This window comes from Pinus tabuliformis, chromosome 9, assembly GCF_031772625.1.
Source record: "Pinus tabuliformis cultivar Carrire ecotype Pingquan chromosome 9, CPIR1, whole genome shotgun sequence".
NCBI lineage: Eukaryota > Viridiplantae > Streptophyta > Pinopsida > Pinales > Pinaceae > Pinus > Pinus tabuliformis.
This window is the reverse complement of record NC_142307.1, coordinates 1,199,244,236-1,199,263,650: the sequence shown is the minus strand read 5'-3', so window position 1 is coordinate 1,199,263,650 and position 19,415 is coordinate 1,199,244,236.

The following is a 19,415-nucleotide window of genomic DNA, read 5'->3' as shown; positions in this document are numbered from 1 at the left end:
CGTTTCAATCAATCAAAGAGACGGTTTGATAAGAAAATTGATTTCAAAAAGACCCTTTCTATGTCAGGAACTCTTTCACAACATCCTACGCCTGATGCTCCAGTTGTGCCACTGCATGCGGAGAATGGCGCCACCGTTAAATTAAATCAAATAGATGTCATTTAATCTGGTAAAAGAGCATATGGCAGATGTTATAAGCAGATGAAATGGGGAGACGAAACTAGAAATTGAACTGATTAAAAAAGAATGCCTATCGGCATAAATATTGCAAAACAAAAGGAGTAATTTAAGAAGTGTTTTATTTTTTTCTCATATTAATTTTTGAAAGAGCGCTAATCTACACACGATCATTATCATTGTAATATTTAGTTGGATTTCCATGTGTAACAATGTGGTTTTCTGATCCAACATTCAAACTATTAATATCTGAACATACAAAATTAAAATTTAATGCAAGAATCAGAAAAACATTGGGATCCCTAGTATCTGAGTGAGAAAGGATGGCTAGTTGATCTATCCATCCACTTACTATGAGGCGACGATGCTCCTTAGTATAAGTTGGCTAGAAAAACATTGGGATCCCTAGTATAAGTTGATACCATAGAGTAGTTAGTTATAATCATAGTAAATCATGAGATGACTTTACGTTAAAAAAATAGAGTTGTGCAGAATTCATATGGTCCGGGTGATGAGAGTGCAGACGATCAAGTTGTGTGGCGTTGAGGGTTTCAGGAGATAGTTGCACTGCGTTTTACAATTGCATATTTCTGGGATATCAGGACACCTTGTTAGACGACAGTGGGAGGCATTATTTTCAAAACTATTACATTGAGGGTGCTATCGACTTAGTATGTGGCAATGGAAAATCTCTCTATCAGGCAATGGAAAATTTGTCTTTCGATTTCTTTTTTTTTTGTTTCAATATCGCTTGGTGCTCATTAATAATAATACATTTTTTTTGTTGGCGGCAGAAATGCCAGCTACATGCCATTCCTAAAATTCATGGTGCATTTACGGCTCAAAAGAGTATGTATGCGTCAGAAGACTCAGGCTTCGTCTTTTTAAATTGCGGGCAAAGGAAAAATGCATCTAGGTAGGCCATGGGGAACTTTCCATTCAGAGGTAGGAGGCCAAGATAATCAACGTATGTTTATTGCAAATTATTTCAAGGAATTTGTATGTCGTGTACCAGACACAACCTTTGATGGTACCACTCTCCACTTTTGCATGTTCTCCTCTAATTTGAAATGTTTTTCTTTATGCTGACTTCGAGAGTGTTTATAACAATTACATGGTTGGGATTTAATTTCTAGTAAGAATAATGCTGAATAGGTTAATGTTGATTTTTTTTTCCTGTTATCTTTAAATTGGTCATTAAATATGGAGCCTATTGAATACATTAATTTTGTAATGGTATACCATATTAGATACGTTGAAACAACCATTCTTTTTGTTTTTTGATTTTTAAAACCTTTTCTTTTGTAAGTTTGACATTACTATATTGCTAGGCCCATGAGGTGAGGTGTAAAATATGATGTATTTATAAAAAAACCACCGAAATTAATATGTAAAATCCAAGGGATAAAATCATTAGTTATAAAATACAAACAACTCTAGTTTCAACAATATGCTTTTGCCAATAACCATTTTAGAACAGTAGTAGAGACAAAGTAGATGAAATCAATATTTGATAAATTTTATGCCTCATGTGAGAGACATAAGCTACACAACCACCTTTATGTAACCATAAAAAGACATGACTTAATTAAACATTCACTTCACTTCATTAATTACTCCCAACTTGAAAACTTGAAACAAAAATTTGTTTACCTTTTTAATGGAGTGGTAGAATTGTGTTTTAAAGGGTGAGCTAGAAATTAGTACTTGAAAGGTAGAACTTGAGAATAACAAGCTATCTGATCTGGATTTAGAGACACAATAGACCATGGAAAGAAATGATGGTATTAACGAGTTCTCCCCGCAAATAAGCTCTAACTGTTAAACCACTACCCAAATTTCAGTTATCTGCAATGAAAATAATGACTCTAGCTTTGTTTGTATGAATAACGACTTTGGCCATTGTCCTCTCATTTCTTATGAATGATTTTGATTTTCAGACTCCAACTAGTTTGTTGTTAAACTAATTAAATATTTGATGACAAAATTATAGTTTTCAAGCTCTTTTATAAAGCTATTTCCTTGAGCAAATTTGTCTTTTTACTTTAGGTACTGTAGATTACTACTGTGTGACATATGCTATGATATAATTGTCTGGATAAATGGACAGAAGCGTTGTACAACATAGTCCTTTTTAAATCTAAAGAAATAAAATTTCCAAACACAAGGTTTATTAATTAAGAACATCTTTTAGACTTCTTAGCTAAGTTATGATTATATTTCAATAGGGGATTTTGTGTACGCCGATATTATGTTGTCTCTTTAGTTTTTGTCAAGTAAAAATGGTTAATAAGGAATGTGTTCTTGAGAAACAGGCACACATCTTATTCCACTATCAATAGGAAACTCCGTGGTTTTCAAGCATGGCAACAAAAATGCAGATGTCAATGGGATATCCAAACTCTGTGTTGGATGAATTTAATACTAGTGATGATTTTGATTCCCTATTAGATAAAGAATGTTACAATTCAAATTCAAATAAACAGGAGCAATTCAAGAATGAAGGTGAAGATATTGCTTTTTGTCCAAGTCAATTTTTTTTATTTGTTGGTCGTTGTCATGTTTTGAGTGCGGACTTGTGAAATTCCAAATTGCATGTTGGTTTATGTGAAGGGGATATATATATATATATATATATCATTTATGGTTTCCGAAAATCTGTGTTACATTTGCACAGAATTTTAGATATCATTCACATATCTAAACACCAAACAACAACAGCATTGATATTTTTCTTTCACTCAACCTATAACGTATTGCATCTGTCTTCATCAATTCTCTTCTTCCATATGCTATCCACTTATGGCATTTTCTTTTCAATATTTGGTGCATTTGCTAGTTATAGGTCATTTATAGATTACAATTGTCTTCACATTTTCACTTCTAATTGAGTATTCAACTGAACATATTGATTCTTTTCATAACTATTTTTCCCTCCACCCTCTTTTCATAAATACCATAAACATTAGGTAGGGACCTGCAACTTTGATGCTTCTTTGCTTGTTTAGTAAAATATTGTCAAGACTTTAATTTATTGAAAGTTGTAGAATTTACAATTTGTGAAGTTTCAAGGTCTAATTTTTAAAAGTCTAAATCTTTAAAGGGTGCTAGCTCAATGGAAGAGCACCTGATTTATAAGCAGGAGGTTGGTGGTTCCATTTTATCATGCCCTGACATCCATATGAAATGGTGACAATCAATTTTTGGTGACGGAGGCTCTTTTGATCATCACCAATGAGCTTTGGTGACACTTTTCGACCTTCACCAAAATATGAAATGGTGACGGTCAACGAACGCCACCATATATGCGGATCAATAGTGATGACCCTCAAAAATCCGTAACCATAAATCATTGTTGTTGACATGAAATGGTGACGGTCGATGTCTATCATTATAGTCATTATTCATGACGGACCTTGAATGTCACCACAACACCTATCTTTTGGCAATGTGGCTTTTGGTGACGATCAACGAACGTCACCATATATATGAACCAATAGTGATGGCCATGAGAGATCCATCACAATAAATCATTGTTGTTCATATGAAATGGTGATGGTCACTATCTGTCATTATAATCAATATTCGTGACGGAGCTTGAATGCCACCATAACACTTATACTTTGGGCGACGCCACCTTTGGTGACGTTCATTTTTTGGCGACCAAGGCTATAGTTCATCACCATTGCTCATATAAAATGGTGACGGTCGCTATCCATCATTATAAATCATTATTGGTGATAGACTTTGTTAATGTCACTACAAAACCTATAATTTTAGTGACGTTCAGTTTTTTGGGACGAAGGCTACGGACTTTTAATGTTACCACAACACCTATACTTTTGGCGATGCCACCTTTGGTGACGTTTATTTTTTGGTGATGAAGGCTCTTTTGACCATCACCAATGAGCTTATAGTGACATTTTTCGCTCCTCACCAATGTCCTTTTTTCTTGTAGTGGTTCTTCCATTCTCCTGTCCCAAATACAGTACTGTGGCAGAGTTGTGAGCAGTTCTTTGATCCATGTATGCTCTAGATCATCGATCCCTCGATGCAGCCACCACCTCCTTCCCAACAACATTGAAGATATTTCAGATTGTGTCAACCATGCACTTTTACTTTTACTTTCATGTAACTATTTTATTTCCTCAGTCGGTTATATTTTATGTTATAGACATTTGTGCTATGAGGCATGCTTAATTTTGATATGATGTCTCTCTGAAACCAAATTAAGAAGGAATATTTTGTAATGGGTTTTCCTCCTGGAGCCCTATAAAGACTATGAAAAGAGACTCTAAAAGGGTTTAGAACCTTGTGATATTTGTTCTTTCCAATAGAGAAGCTCTATGCATTATGTATATATTATTGCTCTGCTGAAAATCAATACAAGCTTTTGGCGATTTCATCTCATCTAGGTTTATAATACGTGTTTTGGTTATGTGCCTTCATATGTGTTTCATTTTCCTCTTAGATTGTATCGTAAGTATCGTTGAATGTTTTTCTCATGAACATATAGTTTCGTTAAATTCAAATATTGATGTATAATGCCTGTACAGACATGGAAATCAAATCATTAAAGAGCATACTATGTATCTTCACACTCCATTCTTAATCTTTGTTTTCTTTGGTTCATTCTGATTTTTACTATACATGATTCTTATGGACAAGCCTTGTGTATTGAATTTCCTCCTAAGTTTAATTCCTCTGTTCCATATACTACAATGATTAATTATGTTGCAAATCATTGTGATGAAGGTCGTTATATAGTTGTGTTAATGTTTCCATGAGTTGATTTTCAGTTTCATGGTTATATACTTATTCTGGAGGAGGGTTCTGAATCATTGTTTTTCTATGAATTGAGTGTGTGTGACAGCTCTTGCAAATCTGCAAGCACTCATTTAGGATTTCCTAGGCACTAGTCCTCTTTCAAACCTAGGGATTGTCTCTTGGAGGCTGATTCCAGCCACAACATCTTCTGGCGCCGTTGCCAGTGAACAAATTTGAAAAATACTTTTCCCTAAATAATGACTATTTTGGAATTCCTTTTATAGATGAGAAAGGGAAGTGCAAGGTTTCATTTCACTCACCTTGGTGACTCCACGTAAATAAATTTTGACCAACTCCACTGGGGTTCCCTCATCTAATTACAATGGCTTTCAATAGGCCTCATACCAACTCTGATAAAATTCCACAGAATACCCCTTCGGTGTTTGACCTAGAAAGAATCATATCCTGGAGGGTTGGGAAAGAGAAAACACTAGTCACTCCACGTAATTGGATCTTTATCCTAGAGATAACATCAACTAGCTCACAGAAGGCCAAAATAAACCACTCTGAACCCATTTCCAACGTCCTTAGATACATAGATGACCATTGTTCATTGTTTGGCCTATTTTTCTCAGGAGGTAAGAATGAAGGGGTGTTATCGGGAAAACTAGTGTCTATGCAGAGCTGCTAGTCCCACTAAGGCTGGTAGCTACCTTAGAAACAAACAAACTAAAAACTAATTTCGTTTTCCTTTATGAGAAATAGATAAGAGAAGAATAGGGAGACCAACCTCTGTCTTGCGCTTGGTTCCTTGCTCGATTCCTCTCTCTTCCGGTAGGTCTTTGCCACTCGCTTCCTTGTCTACCCAGCTTCAAAGAGTACCTATAGAATCAAAGTAGCATAACACTATCCAAGAACATAGATCTATTATCATAAACAATATAGGACCAGATGTACATTGACCACACAAATGCATAAATCATCAATCATACAAGAATGTGGAGGAAAACTTGAATAGCTTTATTGATAATCAAGAAAGAGCAAAGAGGATTACAACCAATTGTTCTGACCCAGCATCATCCTCTCAGCAAGAAAGCCCTTCTTCACCTCATGAAAAGCTTAGATCACCCAACACTATGATGTTGCACCAAGAAACCAACAACACTTCCTTACAAGATACAAAATTCCAGCCTCCGGATCTCTGGGATGAGGGATCCATATATAGATGTTTGCAAGGGGAATGAGTCAGCTTTTGAGATTTGATTAGTGTCCTCTCTCTGATAGTTCTTGATTCCACTTGGAGATTGATGATCTCTTACTCATCCCTGGTAAAATGCAGAGAGGCAAGTGTCACAGGAGAAGTTTCTGGAAGATTCCATGCTCCTCCACCTTGCGGATTGACCCTGCCATTTGTCCACTCTCTCCCATCGCACCCCATAGAAGGGTTTTTCAACATGCATCACACCTACTGTGTGTATTCGGGTGGGATGCAACGCACTTTGACTATGGAGCAGGTGAAATGGTCCAGTTTTGACCAGTTTTGAGTAGTTTTTCATGGAGAACTTCTGGGAGATGCTGTAATCAGTTGACCTTGATCTTTTAGGGGTTGGAACAACACCTTTAGGGACTTAGGAGCCCTTGGTTTATAGACATTTATGATTGGGGTTGCAGTGCCCAAAAATTTCTATAACAGTTGCCCCCTAAAGCATGAGGTCGTTAATCTTTTGATGTCGGGTGAAATGCTTTATCATGAGGATCCGAAGTTTTTTCAAGCCAGAAGGTGACCTGTAATAAGATACAATACAATACATTATCTTCATAATATTTTCATGATCTAGCTGAGGTGGGCATTCCCATGCTCAGCTTTATAAATTCATTTTCATGTACATAGGACAGACAATCGTCTGAGTGTAGACTGATGATTCTGATAGAGCCATCATCCCTTAGATTGGATGATTATCTGTGCAGCAATGATGTACATTTGATGTCTTTATTTTCCTGAATATATATCGCAGCCTGGATGGATGAAACTAGATCCGGGGTCTTCAATCTCTTTAGATCTTCACTCAAAGTACAAGTCGATCCATGTGAGAGATGTTCTGGAGTCGAACATGGAAAGACATCGCCTGATTACCAGCCAATGATGTAAGCTGTTAACAGGCGCAAGAGGAATCACCGATAATGATGATGACCCTCAAGGTACTGCAGTACAATTCACTTGGTGTGAATAAGGGACTTGGCGTCGAACACCACGCAAAATCTTTCGGTCGAAGGCCATTGATGTAAACCTGTCGTCGGAAGTGAGAAACTTGCCATTGAGGTATGCAAGCTTCAAAGTACTGAAAGGGTTGTTCCTAGACCAACTTCTTGGATAATGAGCTGACGTCGACAAGAAGCGATCCGTCATAGGAGGGCCTTAGTGAATCCCACATCAATGACACAGAATGGAGCAAATTATTTTAATGGAGGTGAAAACGATCTGGTAATATAAGTTTCAGGGTGGCGGTCATGAAAGAATGGAGTGTAAATGTATTGCAGTGGGTGAGACGCAGGTGAATTCACTGAGCGACTTCTCTTGAACATATCGGCGACACTGACATGATGGATTGGTAGCATTAACCCCAAATGTTGATGGTGTGATGGAACCATGGTGATGTGACCAGTGAATGGAACAACCCAACCTAACTCGGATGCGGAGTGAAAGTGTCATGTTCAAGAGCGACTTGCTACCAATAAAGTTTCTTCAAGTTTTCTTCCCAATCTTTCCCCAGTCATTGCTGACTAATACCTCTTTATTTTTGTCAAGCTTGAGGAGGATAACATATTCTTGTTCTATAATTTTCCCTTCAGGAAAACCCATCGCTATGTTTTAACGAGCCTAGCGATAGTGAAACTCGTTCTTGTCTGTTATGAACAAGTTTGTCGCTATTAGGTTTTAACGAGTTTAACGACAAAGATAACTCGATCCTTTTCAATTTTAGAGAGTCTGAAAAGGGACGTAAAGGAAACTCCAAAAATCCTTTTTCGTCATCTAATCCCTTAAGTCCAAAAAAGTATAAAATAATACAAAATGGATGAATTTTCGGTAATTTTAACGAGCTGAACAAAACAAGCGCTCGATATTTTTGTGTAATAATCCCTCAGGTCCAAAAAGATTAAAATATAAAGGAGGGATAGCACTTCCGGTCACTTTAACGAGCTGGAGAGGCCAATGGCTTGGCAATCTTTTCATATTTTACGAGTCAGTTGAAAAGAGCTTAAAGGAGACTCGTTTTTGAGGAACAAGTGATAGATTCGGGTAGCAGCTGATTCCAGGTAAGGTTTGGAATTTTCCAATCACGGCAGTGTCACAAGGATGGCTAACAAGATCACTCTTCGTAGCTGTTCCTCAAAAGGGGTAAACAATCAAGTGGAGGTGAATGATCAGCCAATATAGAGTGGAGGTGATGATGAGAACACGACCAAGGCTTCAATGGCTGAAGTAATACATTCATGATGGTTATTTACCGGAAATCGGTTCATTTTTAATGAGCTTAAATGCTGGGGGAAACACTTGCTCATTGCTTATGTTTATTTTTTAACGAGCTTGAATTCCGCGTTAAAACTACTCAGTATAACGGTCATTTCTTGACTTTATCATTAATAACTTTGTTCCTTCAAAGATTGCACTGCATGCTCAATTTGCTTCATCAAACTAGTTAGAAATGAACAATATATGTTAGGAAAATGAGTTAAGACACTAATATTTTACTTGAATTACGTAAAAGTAATTTAAAAGTGCTTTTACCCCTCATTTTACCATTTCATTTGAACTTTGGTCTGTTGGAGCCTTGGAGGTGCTTTCCCCCCCTGATTTTCACCAGCTGATTCGGGAGATTTTGTGGACGATTTTGACGTCGTCTGGACTAGGTAGGAGCTAAACCCGAGCTCTTTCATTTCATCCTTTCCATTTTGCATTCTGAGCCTAATTTCTGGTTTTTCTGAGCCTCTGGGGTTTGAAAAACTCGCCCTGGCTCCATCGCACCCTTTCTATATCGAAAGGTGAATTGCATGTTGGCCTACCAACTGGATAGTTAGCATGCAACGCACCCAAAACACTGCTGGGGGTGCGATGGGCGCAAGGAGGGAAATTTGTGCACAGTTTTCAATGGAAATTTTTGCCTATTTTTCACCAAATCAGGATCTAACTCTTCTCTTGTTTGTTTTTAGAGATTCATTGGAGCAAAATGCCTGTTACATGTCGAGAATGTGAGCATGAAGAAGAGGACATGCTTGCTTTACATGATCTGTTTACAGTAAATGCACTGCGGAACTGTGGCCTGTTCAAGTTTTTCCACATCTCTAGCATGAGGCAACAAATCAACTTGTTGCAGTATTTGCTCGATGCCTGGCACCCTATCAGCTAGGTGTTCCAGATTAGGGGCAAATCCATCCCCTTGACTGTCGTGGACATCTATTTTTTGACCGGCTTATCGACGCGGGGTGCCCCTATCTCATTATCAGGTTCGGCCCGTGGGGGTGAATCTGTGAGAGATTACATTCGTAGGTATTGCAGAGAGGGATATCAACCAAGTAAAGACGGCAAGATCATCATCCAAGATGTCACTGACAGGTCCCTGAGGACCATTCTGTTCACCTTTGGTAGGATGGCTGGTAGTGCGGCTCCTCATGTGGCCAACCGGTCTTATATGCAGTATGCCTTAGAATGTCTCGAACCGAAGGTGTTCAACTGGTGTGATGCAGTACTCTTTGTGATGAAAGAACAATTGACCAAGGTGAAAATCGGAAGATTGAAGAACTTTGGATATGGTTCTATTTTGACCGCCTTTGCCTTGGAAAAGATCCCGCTGATGCAGTCGCAGTATATTTCATTTGGTTTACCTCCACCGATTAAGCCACGGATGCAGAGATGGGTCGACCATATGTCCAGACATGCTAGTCAGTCTCAGGTTTCCTTTTCTAATACCTTCTTCGGGTGGTTTGATCGTCAGGAGATGGTTTTTTCTGAGTATCCATATGCTGGTATGGACTTCCGGGGTGACCCAGATTTGGTACTGCCGGCTGGCGAGCAGTGGGGTGCCATTGGTAAATTCTTTGACCATATTTTTGTTTATCGTTTCTCTTTATAATGTCCTTGTGCTTTATTCTGTCAAGACTAATCAGAACTCATGTGCTCATGCAGATGTTGGTCCCGTTTAGCCAGTAGTACGCTTGAGAGTGCCAGTTGCCGCTCCAGCAAGAGAGGCTGTGGGAAGGGATCTCCTTCGCGACCTTGATGTGGCCGAGACTCTTACAGTATTACAGGATCAGGTCGAGGGCCTCACTCTCGGTATTCCAGATGTGAGGACTGACGAGCTGCCTCTGAGGTTGCATCGACATACTACTGGCGTGCCAAGTCAATGGACTAGGCTTTTATGCATGATTGCACAGGCGGTGACTTGTTATCACCAGCATCATTAGACTAGGGTGCCCCCTAGCGTTTTGAGTTTTGGGTCATTTGACCAATTTTGTCTTGGTTACAGAACATTATGTGTAAACCATAAATAGTTATATATATATATATATATATATATATATATATATATATATATATATATATTTTTAATTTTCAGAGTTTTATTTTCGTTAAGTTACATGATCCGAATGCAAATATTGATGAAATGCTTCTTTTTATAAATGTTGCAAATGTCTATCTAACACATAATTTGCCAATGAGTCACTTAATGTGTTTAAGCTTATGGAAATATGCTGATATTGAATAAAATCAAATTGTCTTTCCAAAATCTTGACCCTTAGGAACATGCGATAGATAGCTGGATTTCGGACGGAGTAGATACCAGTGAGTTGTAGTATGACGAGCTGTGAGTCTAGCCTGATGACAAGTCGGCGTATGCCATGCGTGATGGCATCAGAGAGAAGTTCTATCAACGCGCTATATTCATCGATGTTATTCATTGATCGACCAATACATACCCCTTTGAAACTTACTAACTCGCCGCTTGGATCAAAAATGGCCCAGGCCGCAGAAGATAGGTTCTGCGAACTACGACTTGCTCCGTCGACATATCCAACAAAAGATTCCAATAGGTTGACATCTGCGACAAATGTAAAAAGTGGATTTACTTGAACAAAACGATTACCCTTAGCGAAAACAAAAATGTAACAAAAGCATATGGGTTACCATACTGAATCATGCATAGTAATGCTTAAGGTACAACCCGTTACGGGGTTGCGCCAGTGGAATTCCGCCGTAATCCATTAACTCGTAGGCTCCTTTTGCTAATACACGTTTAACAATATAGGGGCCCATCCATAAAGACTTGAATTTACCTGCTCCCAATTTATCGGATTCTTGGTCATAAAGTAAGACCAAGTCACCTTCTGAGAAGACACGGGGTTTGACATTCTTGTCGAACTGCGCCTTGGCTCGTTTCTTATGGGCTTTGTTAGCCAAAGCGACATCATGATGGGTTTCATCCAATTGGATTAGTTCCAAGAAACGAGCCTCCTCTTTTGAAGTTTCGGGGAGAAGGTCGATTGCGAGTTTGAGGGACGAGATTTCACACTGAACTGGTAAGATTGCTTCTAGGCCATACACCAGTTGGAAGGGTGTAAACCCGGTTGCATTCCTTACCGATGTTTGGTATGCCCACAAGGCCGAGTACAAGATCAGGTGCCAACTCCTTTTTTGGACTCCAATCATCCTTTGCTTCAGGACTTTGTTGATTGCTTCAACTTGTCCGTTGGCCTGCGAGTAGTATGGAGTAGAGCTGTCGTGAGACAACCCTAATTTGGCAGCTAATTCGGCCATCATGTGATTGCGAAAATGTGATCCATGATTTGTGACTATAGCTTGTGGAACGTCGAATCTGGTGACTACATGATTGAAAAAGAAAAGGGCAATTGTTTCACCAGTGTTATCTAATGTAGGCATCGCCTCGGCCCATTTCGTAAAATAGTCCACTGCGACTATGATATACCCATGCCCCCCGGTCGAGGTGGGGTTACATGTCATGAAATCAATGCCCCATTTGGCGAATGGCCCAACAACAACTATTGGCTGCAAAGGTGCGGGTGGTCTTCTGGTTTTGCTATCAAAAATTTAACAGGCATGGCAACTTCTGACTGCAGTTATGCAATCTTTGAACATTGTTGGCCAGAAGTATCCTGCTCATAAAAATTTTTGCGTCGTAGGGTAACCATATTGATGCCCCCCACACGTGCCTGAATGGCAATCATTCAGGACTTTTTCGGCTTCCTCATGGGTGAGGCACCTCCTCAGAACTATATTGACGCCACGACGGTAAAGCGTATCACCGACGATCATGTAGTCTTTTGATTGGTATAGAATACGTTTTTGTTCGGAGCGGGAGGTATTAGGCCTATATTTTTGGGTTTGGAGATAGATGATTATATCTCCATACCACGGATTTCTTGAAGATATCAGAAACAAAGATTCATCCACGATTGTTTCATCTGATGTTTCATCATTGGACGACGATGGAAGATCGCATAGTAATTCCGCGAAAACCAGGGCTTTCTTTGACTTGGATTTTACAAATTCCAGATCAAACTCTTGTAGAATTGCTATCCATTTTGAATATTTTCCCCCCAGCAACTGTCGCAACAATATATAAGTCATGGGGTTGCAATCTGACAGAATGGTAGTTTTTCAAAAGAGGACATAGTGTCGAAATCTCTGTATCGCTTGAACAGCTACGAGCGCCAGCTTTTCAACATAGGAATATTTGCTTTCTGTATCATTTAAGTTCCTAAAATAATTTATAGGATGTTCAATTCCGTTGTCTACTTGAACTAAAACCATTGCGATGGTTGTATCTGTTGTAGCCAGATATAGGTTAAAGTCTTTTTGATAATCAGGAGAATACATTAATGATGCTTTCATTAGGGATTCTTTTAAAGCATCAAAAGAGGCTTGCGCGACTTGATCCCAGACGAAGGGCACTTCCTTTTTCAATAGACATGTATAACCTTTAGCAAGTTCGGCTTAATTTGGAATGAACCTCCTGAGAAAGTTTGCTTTCCCTTGGAGTTTCTGAATCTGAATCAAATTTGAAGGTGGAGGCAAATTTATGATTGCCTGAACCTTACATGGGTCGAGACAAATCCCGTCCTTTGAGACTACAAAGCCAAGTAAACGACCAGAACTGACACAGAACACACATTTGTGTGGATTGAGTCGTATTTTGTAGTGCCGGAAACGTATAAATATCGCTCTCAAATGCTGCGGATGATCGGTCCACTTTCGTGAATGAGCTGGAAGTTCGTCAAGATATGGTTGAACGATGTTTTTGATGTCATGGAAGGCATAATTCATTGCCCTCTGAAATGTTTCCCCTGCGTTCTTTAAACCGAAGGGTAATTTGCGATATGCAAATGTGCCCCACGGACAAATAAATGCAGTCTTTGACTGGTCCTGTGGGCGGATATTTATTTGATTATAATCGGAGAATCCATCCATGAATGAAAAGATTTCGCATCTGGCGCATTCATCAATTATCTGGTCAATAAAGGGTGTAGGGTAGTTGTCTTTTGGACAAGCTTGTTTTACATCCCTATAATCGACGCACACTCTAATCGTTCCTTGTTTTTTCATCACAGGAACAATGTTCGATACCCAATCAGTTAGAGGAACCGGGTAAATGAAACCAGCATGGAGAAGCTTTTCAACTTCTGCCTTGATGGCAGCAGATTTCTTGGGGTGCACCTGCCGTAGCCGTTGTCGTACTGGTTTGACATCTGGATACATCTTGATTTCGTGTTCAACTATACTCGAGTCAATGCCTGGCATTTCGTCATATGACCAAGCAAAGACATCTCTGAATTCGCGAAAAAGAGCGTTGTATATTTCTAGTTCTGAAGGAGAACAACATTTGCCAACATAAATATTCTCTACAACATCTGTTTTGGTCGAGATATTTATGGCGGTAGTCTCTTCAATGTTGGACAAGTTTCGCTGGGAATCCACCGTGTTTACAATATTTGATAGGAAATAAAAAACTGAAGGATGATGAAGGTCATCAGGAGTATCTTCTTTACAATCCGGAAGATGGGAACGATGGTGGTAATCTTCCCATGGCGCCCCTTCAATTACCATTGATTGAACAATTCCTTCGTTGGTGTAATGCACTTGCGACCAAGGATCTGAAGGGGTGTCATATTCCTTAGACCTATCTATCCAAACCATTGATGAGCGTTGATTCGGGTCTGCCTCCCATGCTGCAAACATTGATTGCTACAATATTTCTATTAGGTTTGGAGGCAATACCTGCGTATGATCCATGTTTATATCGTTTTCTGAGATCTTTTGAATCGAAGATATCATATTGAAGGTTCCTACCGTTGCTACTTCCGCCAGATTGATTGGAGGCGGAAGGGCAAAAGTCCCCATTAATATAGGGTCTTTTAGTAGGCCTACCCCAATATTTTGAAGCGTATGGGGGCTTCCATGGATCATCGGAATGCTTCCCGTAACTTGGGAACTATTCGGGAGAAATGTTTGTTGGTCGACGATCGTAATTCCTCCTTGAAAAGGAAATGCAATCTTTCTAAAGTAGGTCGACACAACTACAGCCATAGCATATATCCATGGTCTTCCCAGTAGGATGTTGTAATCGAGGTTTCCATCGATTACTTCGACAACTATTTCTACTGTTTTCCCTCCTAGTTCAAATTGCAAGTTACTTAGAATACCATATGGGGTATACGTTCGTCCGTCAAATGCTTTTAATGTTGTCGAAGATCGCGACAAGGTTGGAGATCCTAAAGTTTTCCAACAACTCATCGACATAATACATGTAGATGCCCCCTCATCAATAATTGTTCGATGAACAGTTTTGTTGAGGGCTTTCACTTGAATGAGGAAAGCTAGTTGAGCTGGTAACTGAGGATCATATCCTTTATGATTAAAGGACACAAGATTAGAATCCTTTGGGTCTATTCCACCGATAGCTGATAATAAAGCCTGCTTTTGGGATGGGCAATTTTGCAGTATCTCAAGTGTCGACATAGCGGATGGCGATTGGGCCAGATCTTCCACTATATTATAATGCTGTGCTGCTCTGGCACGAGGATTAAATGTCGACTTGTGTCCTACTCCCTTTGGCGGTTTTATTGTTAGCTCTAGAATGATGGGTGGCTCAACTTCTGTCGAAGTTGTTGTCGAACTACTAGGTTGATATTTATCCTTGTTGTTTGACAGCTGTGGATTCCCGTAATCTTTATTCCTTGTCGATATCAAAGCATCATTTTGCTGTTTCGAAACCGACAACATCAGTACTTGGGACGGGGAAGCATTTTCACTAGCAACCAGATTTGTTCCTGGATTTGGAAACGGATCAGTCAATACTGCCGAGGTTTTTGAATTCTTGAAGAATATTTTAAGCTCAGCCTTATGTGGACAATCTCTTGTCCAATGATCCTCATCACATATTATGCATGGATTTTTTGGTTTCCTATCTCCAGGAGGGTTTGCAGAAGATTTTTCAGGTGATGATTCCTCCTGTTTCTTCTTCTTCCCTTTGTTTTTCTTCTTGCCTCCCGGTTGCTTGGTTTCTTTGCCTTTATCTGTCGAGATGGCATTTACTTCCGAGGTGAGAAGTTCTTCTTTTGCATTTTAAGTGGAAATCTTACGGGCCTTTTTAGATGTAGCCTTTGTCAATTTCATGTCTGTCGTACCAAGCATGCCATCATCGACATGAGAGTCATTGTTCAATTTAGGAGGAGGGGGGACGGAAAATTCCGGTCTGGGAGCGTCAGGGATTTTATCGTAGAGCGTGCCAGACTGAGTATAAATCAAGTCTAAATATTGTGCACGAGCAATAACTTTCTCTTCAGTGACAACTCCTCCTTTTGCCACATCTTCTGTAATGGAAGGTAATAATGACTTAATAAACCATTCAGCTAAAAGCTGATCAGGAACATACGTTTTTACCATTCTACGACGACGTCGCCACTCATGAATATGATCGGATATGTGAGTGGCCGTTGTTTGCTTGAAATTGGTAAGAAGTTCTGTTCCCATTTCGTACCTTATCGGTAACTGAAAATGGGTTAAAAAGGTTGTGGCTAGGGTACTGAAGTTGTTAAACGAAGCTCTGGGTAAATCGATATACCATTTTTCTACCAGACCAGTTAATGTCCTCTGGAAAAGGCGAAGCCTAATCGAATCATCGTTTAGGGTGTTTGATGAACACCACAGATGAAATGTCATCACATGATTCGATGGGTCTTCACCCGGATTTCCATTAAATTTAGGAATATCTGACGGAAGTTTATGCGGAATCGTTGGCCACCAAGGGGCGTAAGCAATTGGGTTGTTTGTTAACCTATTTAGATCCGGTAACTCCAAAGTTGCCACGAAGGGTAACTGTTGATTCAGGTTTGGCGAAGCATACCCAGGATAAGATGGTATTGCCTGAGCAGTTGGTCTTTGCATACCAGCATAATGCATTTGATGCTGGTAACTTTGGTAAGGTTGATGGGCATAACCATTGTAGAATGGTTGATTTTGACCGTTTTGAATGTACAACTGCCCACTATTTGCAAATATTTGTTGCTCAGATCCTTGGTATACTTGTTGGAATTGCGGTTGTTGGTATTGCACCAGCCATGGTTGCGAAGCCATGTGCTGTTGTCCAATACTGACTGTTTGACCAAGATGAGGGGTAATTGTACCCGTTTGGGCCTGTGTCATTCCACTAGTTGGCGATTGTGGTTGTGTCGCAGGGACAAGAGGCTGTTGCATTACAACCTGAGAAACCTGAGGTTGGCATACAACGGGCAGCGCTTGTACTTGTGACACCGTCACAATAGCTGGCGTAGTTGGTATATTTGACATAGGTAAACAGTGTTGCATCGAATATACAACTCTTGGTTGTTGAGGTAGTATTGGTACCCAACTGCTAGATGTAATTCCAGCATAACCTGAATTTTGTTGTGAACTCTCGTATGGTTGTCCTCCCGGAGGAGTCATTGAAAGGGTATACTGCCCCCCATACGGCGGTAATCCGGTACTTAAAGGAATTGTTTGCCCTTGAGGACCGGACTGCCCAAATTGACACCCTGAAGGATCAATTTGCTGAGACTCAACATAAGAGTTCCCGGATACTATTCCAGATGAACAAACAGGAACGGACCATACTGTCGAAATAGCCCCTGAGTGGGCCCCATCTAGCGATTGAGAGCTAGTTGGGATAGATGGTATGCCGACGAACATTGTTGGAGTGACGGTAGGAAGTTCTGCCGTCTCTGTGTGAGATGACACAGTCCTAGATGTCGACGGTTGTTAAGACATTTCTAGTCTATCCAAAAGATTTCCTAGCGATTCTACAGGAGCTTCCGATGGCGGTAGACTAATTTCTGATGAAGAAGGATATAGAGTGATCCCGACTCCAAATCGCAATGGAGTACTAGATGGAGGATCCTCCACAATCTCTTCTATAGCAATCAGACCAGGTGGAAGAGGTAGACCGTCAGGTCCGTAAAATATTTCTGGTGCCAAAGAAGGTATAAAATCTGCAGCGATAGATGTTTGGGGAATAACACCTTCTGAATCAGCTGTAGATGGAGCTGGCTCAGTAACACAAGTGTTTACCTTCACATTAGGATCAGTTCTACTGTCCTTTGGTGGCTGCTGAAATTCTTCTGTAAAGGTAGGGATCCCATAAATGTTTGGAGTAACCGGAGTCTCTGATGGTGTTGGAACACTTGTTCTAACTTTACCAGGGGATTTGGAACCGGTTAAACAAGTTTGCTTTGTCCATAACAGTTTCGACTCTGGAGATAAAGACGGTTGACTCGTAAGCCTCCGTGAATGACGGGGTTTCAATTGACTTTCTTCCACGATTGCGGATTACTAAATCAACTAAAAATCAAGGGGAATTATGTTTTTGAATTAGATGAATTTTAGATGCTTTGAAACAACTTGTTTTTTCAATTTTGAAGAGTCGAGAAAAAACAAAAGATGACTCTAGTCGCCTTCGATTTTTAATGACCCTGAAGTGACAAGTGCTCAGATGGACCTTTTCATTAAGGAGTCTGAAAGGAACGAAAGGGACTGCTTTGGAAATCTAGACAGAGGGATTACCAAACCAATCGCAAAACTGCAAAATACTTTTTACGGTACGGCAGTCAATCTTCCCGAATGCTGTGTTCAGTGCATTGCGATCGATAGGGCAACAGACACGACTTCCTATGGATAAAGGATTAAGCCTATTATGGTCTCCCAAAATATACTTAACGGTACGTGGGAGCACAAGTCCGTACTGGCACTTATCGTCTCAAAGTGGAGGAATCACCCAACCAACAGTGAAAACAACAGTTACCAGGCTTTACGATGCCGGAATACGTCTCTAGCCTAGACTTCTAAATGTTGTGCGTTAGGTTCCAAAGTGTTTTTAGATTCATTAAATTTATTTTATAGTTGATCTTGCTTAAGAAATTTTCCTTTCAGGTTCACCGCGTGATGTAGATGTACAATTCCTAAAATGCAATCTAAGGTGATAAGCAGTTGTTTAATCTTGTTTTTGCAATGAAAATCCTAGCTACTAAGGAAAGAGAGATGGTGTTATTTCAACAAAGAGCAGAGAGCACACACTATATGCACTGTCCTAAATCAAACCAACAAGCAGTCTAAATGCAAATGCACATGCATGTATTTGTTTTCAGCCTTCTTAATGTGTGAATGATAAAAAGAAAGCTAAGCGCAAATCTGAATTATTTTTCAAAGCGACAACTACTAACAAGTTTCTTTTCAAAACAAAATGAGGACAATGACAACACTTTGTTATTTTGAATTGAAAACTTGCTTTCGACACTTGAAAAACTACTAACTCAAATCAAATACAAGAGTAACAGTGTAATCGACTATCAAGAACAATCAAATTCTCTTCTATAACTGAAAACGACACTTGCGACACTTTCAAATCAAGAAACGACAGTACAATTACGCTACTTCTTTGTAAAGGAGAACTGAAAATGACTCAAAAATACATAAAAACATTTACAGTTCTTTGCACAATGGAGGCGAAATAACAGCAAGGAAAGGGGTTTCAATAGAGGTGTACTGACTACAAGCAGCAAAACTCCTGAATAGAGCTGAAAAGAGTGAACACAGAAACCAAAATTTAGGAACAAAGCCTTGTCTGATCAGCGCACCTGTAACATAGTGAAACTGAAATGAAACGCACCTACTACACTCGGGAAGTGCGATGAATTTGAAGTTCACAGAACAAACAGTGCGCTGGACCAGGGACGAGACTTTGATTGGATTCCGGGTCACAGTTTGCAGTTCAGTTCAGGGATTTAGGCCGAGCAATTGGTGATCAGTAAATCAATCACAAGGGTAGATCTAAGGAGGTTACTAGAGCCACCACGAGGGAAATTAGAGAGCTTGTAAATCAATCATTTAATTCATAAACAAAACCCAGAGATAGACTGAAGCAATGTTG